We start from the raw sequence: 9,215 nt of genomic DNA, 5'->3' as shown, positions 1-9,215 counted from the left end.
GTTGTTCGCAGAAACTTTTCAATTACATTCTAAAACCACCCGGCAGCAGCAGGTTGTCTTGCTAGTTCAGAGCACGTTAATATTAAATTTGAAGGTTGTCAATTTAAGTATCATGTAGGGCAATTTAATATTTGGGTATAATATAAAAGATTCAGCAAAAGGGTATATTACAATAGAGGGAATGGTGTTTCAAGCTCAACTTAAGTTCTAAAAATGAAGGTTCCCCGGTCTACTTACTGTTGGATTGTAGAAAAGATCTGACCTGCTAAAGAAAAGAAATCAGAACAACACCCTATGAGGTCCATTTCCACATAAAGCCTTGGATCATGCAGCTTGTCCTTCAGCTATAACTGTGATCTCATAGATGTCAAAATGATTTATCAGTAGAGTTATCCAATTCATGGAAAAATTTTTTTTACATTTTAGCACTTTTGCACAATAAAAAATATCTAGCCATGTGCGAGCTGGTGTTTTGCAATATGTATTAGTACATTATGGGATGCATAAAACTTGTATTAATTTTTGGAGGGAAGTAACGATTTTGTTATTGTGTTTTGATAACTAATATAACTAATAGTAGTATAACTAATACATCTTTTACATCTTTCTTTACCATAAACACTATATATATTTTTATATGGGTTGTCACTAAAAAGTAAAATCTTCTCTAAATAATAATTATTTAATAATAATTTTATTTGTATGTATACTTTTTTTTGCATCTCTGCTCCCCTTACATTGGGTAAAGCTCCAATCAAACCAATAAAATGCTCCCCTGGATGACATAGCTTGACATCTTGGCAATGCAAACAGATGAGGACTTCTGTCTTTTAGGAGTCTTCTGCAATGCCTGGTATATTTAGTAATTTTTCTGGAATTCCGGGATGTCTACCCTTTCTCCAGGTGACTCCCAGACATTCCAAGAAAGTTGGCAATTGTGATATATTGCATTCCAAAGCAGTATAGTCTATCAGTGTTACACTGAGAGGCAGCCTTCTAGGCCATGACAAACAGAGTTGCCAAAAGTCCAGAAATTCCAGAACAGTCTGTAAAATGGGGCATTTGTTTGCCGTCTGTAAAAAAAAAAAAAAAGAAGGCCCCTGTGAGTTTTTTTGAAACTGAAGAAAACTTATACAGATTATTATGAATGTATTTATCATAATTTTACAGTTTACTGTGAATGATGGGCTATAGACATGTAACACTAATAATCACAATGATTTATTATGATTTTCCAATATGTAATGTACGTTAAAAAAGTTGTCTGTTTTTTTGGTAAATTGTCCAGAAAAAATAAAAAGTTAAGTAGGCGACTCTGAGGCACCAAAAAGACCTACTAGTCATATACACATGACAGGCTTGGAGCCTACAATGCCTCCAGTCATCATGGTAACCATAGATGTTTGGGCTGCATTCCATCCCTCTTGCCTTTAAGCTCTGCATCAAAATGTGTTGATGCTGCCCCTGTAACATTATACTCAAAATACTCTCTCCTGCAGCTCATTCACTGCTGCACACGGTATGCTGACTTATGAAGGGTATAGCCCCGATTCATTAATGCTGGGGTCTAGTATGCTCGTCTTAATGAAAGGCGTGCTGGAGTAAGATGAGACAAATTCATTAAGATGCATGCATCTCTGAATTAATTTTTTTGCGGTTTATACTTGCCATGCACCTCTGACAGAAATGTTACTCCAGCACAAGGACTTTTTTATTGTACATTTTTCCATTTCTATGCAGGATGCAGTCAGACCCTTTATTGTTGGCTCGGTGAATTGGGGTGTCTGTCCTTGTGGGGTGCACTTATATAGTGCTGGGCAGCCCACCTGATCTTATAGTATGGGAGTCATCAATAAGCTGTAAACCTAACACTGTGCATCACACATACAGGTGATTCTCACAAAATTAGAATATCATCAAAAAGTTAATTTATTTCAGTTCTGCAATACAAAAAGTGAAACTCATATTATATAGAGCAATACAAACAGGGTGATCTATTTCAAGTGTTTACGTTAATGTTGATGATTATGGTTTTCAACCAAATACCCAAAAGTCATTATCTCTGTAAATTGGAATACTTTAAAACACCAGCTTGAAAAATTATTTTAAAATCTGAAATGTTGACCTACTGAAATGTATGTTCAGTAAATGCACTCAATACTTGATTGGGGTTCCCTTTGTATCAATTACTGCATCAATGAGCTGTGACATGGAGGTGATCAGTGTTATGTTTGCTAATGACAGGTGTTATGAAGGCAATCCAGAAACACAGTGTGCTTAGCGATCAGAGCGCACACAGTGATCTGACAAATACCCAAAAATACAAGAACGAGCTCTGAGACGTGGAAACTCTGTAGACTGCACACCTGATCCTATCCTAAACACAACTAAAAGCGGCTGTGGATTGCGCCTAACAACTACCTAGGCAACTCGGCACAGCCTAAGAAACTAGCTAGCCTGAAGATAGAAAAATAGGCCTGACTTGCCCCAGAGAAATTCCCCAAAGGAAAAGGCAGCCCCCCACATATAATGACTGTGAGTAAGATGAAAAGACAAAACGTAGGGATGAAATAGATTCAGCAAAGTGGGGCCCGATATTCTAGGACAGAGCGAGGACAGTAAAGCGAACTTTGCAGTCTACAAAAAACCCTAAAGCAAAACCACGCAAAGGGGGCAAAAAAAACCCACCGTGCCGAACTAACGGCACGGCGGTACACCCTTTGCGTCTCAGAGCTTCCAGCAAAACAAAAGACAAGCTGGACAGAAAAAAAGCAACAAAAAAGCAAAAAGCACTTAGCTATACAGAGCAGCAGGTCACAGGAACAATAAGGAGAAGCTCAGATCCAACACTGAAACATTGACAAGGAGCAAGGATAGCAGCATCAGGCGGAGTTAAGTAATGAAGCAGTTAACGAGCTCACCAGAACACCTGAGGGAGGAAGCTCAGAAGCTGCAGTACCACTTGTGACCACAGGAGTGAATTCAGCCACAGAATTCACAACAGTACCCCCCCCTTGAGGAGGGGTCACCGAACCCTCACCAGAGCCCCCAGGCCGACCAGGATGAGCCGCATGAAAGGCACGAACAAGATCGGAAGCATGAACATCAGAGGCAAAAACCCAGGAATTATCTTCCTGAGCATAACCCTTCCATTTAACCAGATACTGGAGTTTCTGTCTAGAAACACGAGAATCCAAAATCTTCTCCACAATATACTCCAATTCCCCCTCCACCAAAACCGGGGCAGGAGGCTCAACAGATGGAACCATAGGTGCCACGTATCTCCGCAACAACGACCTATGGAATACATTATGTATGGAAAAGGAGTCTGGGAGGGTCAAACGAAAAGACACAGGATTGAGAACCTCAGAAATCCTATACGGACCAATAAAACGAGGTTTAAATTTAGGAGAGGAAACCTTCATAGGAATATGACGAGAAGATAACCAAACCAGATCCCCAACACGAAGTCGGGGACCCACACGGCGTCTGCGATTAGCGAAAAGTTGAGCTTTCTCCTGGGACAAGATCAAATTGTCCACTACCTGAGTCCAGATCTGCTGCAACCTATCCACCACAGAATCCACACCAGGACAGTCCGAAGACTCAACCTGTCCTGAAGAGAAACGAGGATGGAACCCAGAATTGCAAAAAAATGGAGAAACCAAGGTAGCCGAGCTGGCCCGATTATTAAGGGCGCACTCAGCCAACGGCAAAAAGGACACCCAATCATCCTGGTCTGCAGAAACAAAACATCTCAGATATGTTTCCAAGGTCTGATTGGTTCGTTCGGTCTGGCCATTAGTCTGAGGATGGAAAGCCGAGGAAAAGGATAGGTCAATGCCCATCCTACCACAAAAGGCTCGCCAAAACCTTGAAACAAACTGGGAACCTCTGTCAGAAACAATATTCTCAGGAATGCCATGCAACCGAACCACATGCTGAAAGAACAAAGGTACCAAATCAGAGGAGGAAGGCAATTTAGCCAAGGGCACCAGATGGACCATTTTAGAAAAGCGATCACAGACCACCCAAATGACTGACATCTTTTGAGAAACGGGAAGGTCAGAAATGAAATCCATCGAAATATGTGTCCAAGGCCTCTTTGGGACCGGCAAGGGCAAAAGCAACCCACTGGCACGAGAACAGCAGGGCTTAGCCCTAGCACAAATCCCACAGGACTGCACAAAAGTACGTACATCCCGTGACAGAGATGGCCACCAGAAGGATCTAGCCACTAACTCTCTGGTACCAAAGATTCCAGGATGACCAGCCAACACCGAACAATGAAGTTCAGAGATAAGTTTATTAGTCCACCTATCAGGGACGAACAGTTTCTCTGCTGGACAACGATCAGGTTTATTCGCCTGAAATTTTTGCAGCACCCGCCGCAAATCAGGGGAGATGGCAGACACAATGACTCCTTCCTTGAGGATACCCGCTGGCTCAGATAAACCCGGAGAGTCGGGCACAAAACTCCTAGACAGAGCATCCGCCTTCACATTTTTAGAGCCCGGAAGGTACGAAATCACAAAGTCGAAGCGGGCAAAAAATAACGACCAACGGGCCTGTCTAGGATTCAAGCGCTTGGCAGACTCGAGATAAGTCAAGTTCTTATGATCAGTCAATACCACCACGCGATGCTTAGCTCCTTCAAGCCAATGACGCCACTCCTCGAATGCCCACTTCATGGCCAGCAACTCTCGATTGCCCACATCATAATTACGCTCAGCGGGCGAAAACTTCCTGGAAAAGAAAGCACATGGTTTCATCACTGAGCAATCAGAACCTCTCTGTGACAAAACCGCCCCTGCTCCAATCTCAGAAGCATCAACCTCGACCTGGAACGGAAGAGAAACATCTGGCTGACACAACACAGGGGCAAAACAAAAACGACGCTTCAACTCCTGAAAAGCTTCCACAGCAGCAGAAGACCAATTAACCAAATCAGCACCCTTCTTGGTCAAATCGGTCAATGGTTTGGCAATGCTAGAAAAATTACAGATGAAGCGACGATAAAAATTAGCAAAGCCCAGGAACTTTTGCAGACTTTTCAGAGCTGTCGGCTGAATCCAATCCTGGATGGCTTGGACCTTAACTGGATCCATCTCGATAGTAGAAGGGGTAAAGATGAACCCCAAAAATGAAACTTTCTGCACACCGAAGAGACACTTTGATCCCTTCACAAACAAAGAGTTAGCACGCAGGACCTGAAAAACCATTCTGACCTGCTTCACATGAGACTCCCAATCATCTGAGAAGATCAAAATGTCATCCAAGTAAACAATCAGGAATTTATCCAGATACTCACGGAAGATGTCATGCATAAAAGACTGAAACACAGATGGAGCATTGGCAAGTCCGAACGGCATCACTAGATACTCAAAATGACCCTCGGGCGTATTGAATGCAGTTTTCCATTCATCTCCTTGCCTGATTCTCACCAGATTATACGCACCACGAAGATCTATCTTAGTGAACCAACTAGCCCCCTTAATCCGAGCAAACAAGTCAGATAACAATGGCAAGGGATACTGAAATTTAACAGTGATCTTATTAAGAAGGCGGTAATCAATACATGGTCTCAGCGAACCATCCTTCTTGGCTACAAAGAAGAACCCTGCTCCCAGTGGTGATGACGATGGGCGAATATGTCCCTTCTCCAGGGATTCCTTCACATAACTGCGCATAGCGGCGTGTTCGGACACGGATAAATTAAATAATCGACCTTTAGGGAATTTACTACCAGGAATCAAATTGATAGCACAATCACAATCCCTATGCGGAGGTAGAGCATCGGACTTGGGCTCTTCAAATACATCCTGATAATCAGACAAGAACTCTGGGACCTCAGAAGGGGTGGATGACGAAATCGACAAAAATGGAACATCACCATGTACCCCCTGACAACCCCAGCTGGATACCGACATGGAATTCCAATCCAATACTGGATTATGGGTTTGTAGCCATGGCAACCCCAACACGACCACATCATGCAGATTATGCAACACCAGAAAGCGAATAACTTCCTGATGTGCAGGAGCCATGCACATGGTCAGCTGGGCCCAGTATTGAGGTTTATTCTTGGCCAAAGGTGTAGCATCAATTCCTCTCAATGGAATAGGACACCGCAAAGGCTCCAAGAAAAACCCACAACGTTTAGCATAATCCAAATCCATCAGATTCAGGGCAGCGCCCGAATCCACAAACGCCATGACAGAAAACGACGACAAAGAGCATATCAAGGTAATGGACAGAAGGAATTTGGACTGTACAGTACCAATGACGGCAGACCTAGCGGACCGCTTAGTGCGCTTAGGACAATCAGAAATAGCATGAGTGGAATCACCACAGTAGAAACACAGTGATCTGACAAATACCCAAAAATACAAGAACGAGCTCTGAGACGTGGAAACTCTGTAGACTGCACACCTGATCCTATCCTAAACACAACTAAAAGCGGCTGTGGATTGCGCCTAACAACTACCTAGGCAACTCGGCACAGCCTAAGAAACTAGCTAGCCTGAAGATAGAAAAATAGGCCTGACTTGCCCCAGAGAAATTCCCCAAAGGAAAAGGCAGCCCCCCACATATAATGACTGTGAGTAAGATGAAAAGACAAAACGTAGGGATGAAATAGATTCAGCAAAGTGGGGCCCGATATTCTAGGACAGAGCGAGGACAGTAAAGCGAACTTTGCAGTCTACAAAAAACCCTAAAGCAAAACCACGCAAAGGGGGCAAAAAAAACCCACCGTGCCGAACTAACGGCACGGCGGTACACCCTTTGCGTCTCAGAGCTTCCAGCAAAACAAAAGACAAGCTGGACAGAAAAAAAGCAACAAAAAAGCAAAAAGCACTTAGCTATACAGAGCAGCAGGTCACAGGAACAATCAGGAGAAGCTCAGATCCAACACTGAAACATTGACAAGGAGCAAGGATAGCAGCATCAGGCGGAGTTAAGTAATGAAGCAGTTAACGAGCTCACCAGAACACCTGAGGGAGGAAGCTCAGAAGCTGCAGTACCACTTGTGACCACAGGAGTGAATTCAGCCACAGAATTCACAACAGATCAGCCTGTGGTACTGCTGAAGTGTTATGGAAGCCCAGGTTGCTTTGATAGCAGCCTTCAGCTCGCCTGCATTGTTGGGTCTGGTGTCTCTCATCTTCCTCTTGATAATACCCCATAGATTCTCTATAGGTTTAAAGTCAGGAGAGTTTGCTGGCCAATCAAACACAGCGATAACCAAAGGTCTTTATCCAAGGTCTTGGTATTTTTGGCAGTGTGAACAGGTGCCAAGTCTAGCTGTAGAATGAAATTTCCCTCTCCAAAAATCTTGCTGGCAGAGGGAAGCATGAAGTGCTCTAAAATTTCCTGGTAGAAATGACATGGCTCCCCAAACCATCACTGATTGTGGAATCTTCACACTAGACGTCAAGCAGCTTGGATTGTGTGCCTCTCCACTCCTCCTCCAGACTCTGGGACTTTGATTTCCAAATGAAATGCAAAATTTCATCTGAAAACAACACCTTAGACCACTCAGCAACAGTCCAGTTCTTTTTCTCCTTGGCTCAGGTAAGACACTTCTGGTGGTGTTGTCTATTGGTCATGAGTGGCTTGACACAAGGAATGTGACACTTGTAGCCCATGTCCTGGATATGTCTGTGTGTGGTGGCTCTTGAAGCAATGACTCCAGCAGCAGTCCACTCAATCTCCCCCAAATTTTTGAATGGCCTTTTCTTAACAATCCTGTCAAGGCTGTGGTTATTCCAGTTGCTTGTGCACGTTTTTCTACCACACTTTTTCCTTCCACTCAACTTTCCATTAATATGCTTGGATACAGCACTCTGTGAACAGCCAGCTTCTTTAGCAATGACCTTTTGTGGCTTACCTACCTTGTGGAGTGTGTCAATGACTACCTTCTGGACATCTTTCAAGTCAGCAGTTTTCCACATGATTGTGGAGCCTGCTAAAACAGACTAAGGGACCCTTTTAAATGCTTAGGAAGCCTTTCCTGGTGTTTTTGGTAATTATTCTAATTTACTGAGATAATGACTTTTGAGTTTTCATTGGCTGTAAGCCATAATCATCAACATTAACAGAAATAAACACTTGAAATAGATCACTCTGTAATGACTATTTATAATATATGAGTTTTACTTTTTGCATTGAAACTGAAATAAATTCTAAGATGATATTCTAATTTTGTGAGAAGCAACTGTATCTGTGTGATTGGCATCCTATGAAAGCACCATCTGTGTGCATGTTTAATACTACACAGCCACCCCATCCATGACTTGGTAGGTTTGTGAGTGGCTGTTTGCATCAGTATTTTGCACCTGTGCCCCCGCTTTTATCATGAGGGTTTTCTGCATCCTGCTAGCGCATTGGTAATCACACCTGGTGTTGGTATGGCTGTATCTTTTTCTGTGATGTTTACAGCACAAGAACTGGCATACATTTCTGGAGTAAAAAATGCCACTTTTGTGTTGCAAACTAGGATGACTTTACCAGGAATCCTATATTACACTCCATTGTGTTCCATTTCTGCCTACGCCGGTAGTAGAATTTTTGCACACCTTCAAAAGGTGCAAAAAATTTGGCTAAATTTCAAGGAGTGTTACAACAGAATTTTGGTGAAAACTTCTTGATGAGTTGACACTCATTTTTTCATCAGTAACGTTTCTACTTATAGAAATAATGGCATAGCTGTATTGGCTAAAAAGTAAAGTAAAAAATATCTTTTATGTAGGTATCTGATGTACCAGTCATAAGTCTAGAGTAGAGGCTAGATACACATCAGGCTGGTATTGCACTGGGTTAGGTCAATGTAAAATCCCAAAAAATTATTAAACTATGCTATCCCATGACTAAGGACACTGACATGCCAGAAACATGTCAGGTTTTGTTTTTAATTATGTTTTTTGTTTAATAAATTTTTTGGATTTTTATAAATGTTTTATCATGGGACAGGCAGCTATACTGCCATACCAATATTTCCATATGCAAACCATGCTGACAGGTCGTTCCCTTTAAGCAGGAACATAAGAATTAGGCAAAAAATGAGAAGTAATGGGAATAGGTCATAAAAGCATGAAAGCTGGAGACCTACAAAATGGTGAAATGAAATGCATAAAGTGTGCAATTATTAGGTTGTTTTCAAACATAGAATTGTATTTGGGGAATATAAATGAATAATTTAACAACTGAAATCT

The 9,215-nt window shown here is 42.3% G+C and overlaps 1 long non-coding RNA gene across 1 annotated transcript in view; it reads right to left on the bottom strand.

Moving 5' to 3' along the window:
* Positions 1-727: 727 nt before the first annotated feature.
* LOC138657884 (uncharacterized) overlaps positions 728-9,215 on the bottom strand; it is a 172,791-nt gene continuing 164,303 nt past the window's right edge. Inside the window, exon 4 of the long non-coding RNA XR_011317239.1 lies at positions 728-1,073. This is a non-coding gene — a long non-coding RNA (uncharacterized lncRNA). The remainder of the gene's footprint in view (positions 1,074-9,215) is intronic.

Source organism: Ranitomeya imitator, chromosome 1 (assembly GCF_032444005.1).
Source record: "Ranitomeya imitator isolate aRanImi1 chromosome 1, aRanImi1.pri, whole genome shotgun sequence".
NCBI classification, from domain to species: Eukaryota; Metazoa; Chordata; class Amphibia; order Anura; family Dendrobatidae; genus Ranitomeya; species Ranitomeya imitator.
Note: the sequence above shows the minus strand (reverse complement) of the source record. Positions and strands in the feature narration are given on the sequence as shown.